The sequence below is a fragment of the Leishmania mexicana genome, chromosome 30, assembly GCF_000234665.1.
Source record: "Leishmania mexicana MHOM/GT/2001/U1103 complete genome, chromosome 30".
Taxonomy (NCBI): domain Eukaryota; phylum Euglenozoa; class Kinetoplastea; order Trypanosomatida; family Trypanosomatidae; genus Leishmania; species Leishmania mexicana.
Genome location: NC_018334.1, coordinates 174,321 through 175,992, shown reverse-complemented (window position 1 = coordinate 175,992; position 1,672 = coordinate 174,321).

The following is a 1,672-nucleotide window of genomic DNA, read 5'->3' as shown; positions in this document are numbered from 1 at the left end:
ATCGCGGTATGGCTCCAGATCACCCGAACCGAGCGCTGCGCCCACTGATGCTGTCTGTCAGCAGCCATCGCGGCGACCATGAGGCGGGCGAGGGTGTCGGTGGGGAGTCGTCGGCTGATCAGCTCATTCGGCATGTGTGCACCACGGACCCCGATACCCCCACAGAGCACCTGAACTACGTCCTAGGTCGCGATACGGCGCTCCGTGTCACCTTGCAGCCTTCCCAACATCCGTACTATGTTATTCCTCGCTCGAAGGGGGACATGAACAACAAGCTCTTCACACTCGGCTTTGTCTCCTCCACCGCGGTAACAAAGACGGGCAAGCTACGGATGCGGGCGGTGCAGCTTCCGTCCAACTCTCCGGTGTTTCACAACCGACGCAGCTTCTCGACGCGGCAGCTCGAGAGCGTGGCAGCGGTGGCGTTTCAGATTCGAGGACCGGACGGGGGTATACGCGTAGGGTGCGGCAGCAGCATTGGCTGAGGCGGTAGAGGTGCAGACGTTTGCACGACGGCGCGGCTCTTCCTCTTGTGCTGTCGGAGGTTTGCTAATCTGTGTAGTAAGTTTTTGTTGCCTGCATGTGCTTCTCGCTTACGCACGAACGATGTACGTCCACTGTGCGGGGACACGCACACGCACATCGGCTGACACGCCGCCATGTATGAAGTTACCGTGGGATCGCTGCTGCTTATCATTTCTTTCTTTTTTTTCACTCTGTCACTCAGTGACGACGCCGGACACCTCGCCGTGGTACCATGGTCTGGGGCGCGCTCTGCGGGAAATCGAAGGTGCCTGTGGCCTACCCTAGCGTATTCGCTGCGGACTCTTGGTGTCGGCGGACAGGTCTGGACTGGCGCCTTACCGGGGAGACTGGCGGTTATGGTCGGACGTGTACCAGCCCACTGCGCATCCTGTCGACTACTCAGCAAGTATAGCTGGCTATGGGCACGTTGAGCGCAGACGCATGCTCACGCGCAGGTTCCTTCCGCCTGCCACACCCACTCCTGTGAGAGGCGTGCGGATTCAGGAGAAGGCGGAGCGCAACCTGCGTCCACCGACGGAGGGCAGCGTCCTACCTGTCGCGTCATATGCGGGCAAGCGGCCCAGACACACGCCCCCTCCCCAGGCAACAGCGCCGTCTCGAAGCTGGCCGCAGGATGCGAGCACTGCGCGCGCTGTCAAGCACAGTGGGCATGGTGTATCACGTCCAGGCAAGGCAGCCGGAGGCTCGGGGAGGGGAAGCGCGAGTGATGGGGGACAAAGGCGCAGAAGTATGCACGCTGATCCGCCCCACCGCGCATGCGTGCGAAATGTGCGGCGTCTCCTGCGCCCGATGGGGCGGGCCGATGCGGCACAGATGCCGGAAGCCTGTAAGGAACACCCCGAGTTACACCCTCGAGTCCTCCAGACTCCACTGTAGAGGGTCTCCACACTATATATTGTGCAGTGCCGCGGCTTGAGGCGACTGAGGGTGAAGCATGGCATACACAGACAGGATGTGCAGGGCCCTCTGAGGCCCTGGCCTGAGGCAGGCCAACTTCCGCCCTGAGCTCGTGCGGCGTGCACCTAGATCACCGCTCCCCCTGAACTCCTGCGTACTTCCCTCTCGGAGCATTTACATGTCTTTGCCTCTCAGCCGTCTCAGGATTTCTTTCTTGGTGTCGGCGGGT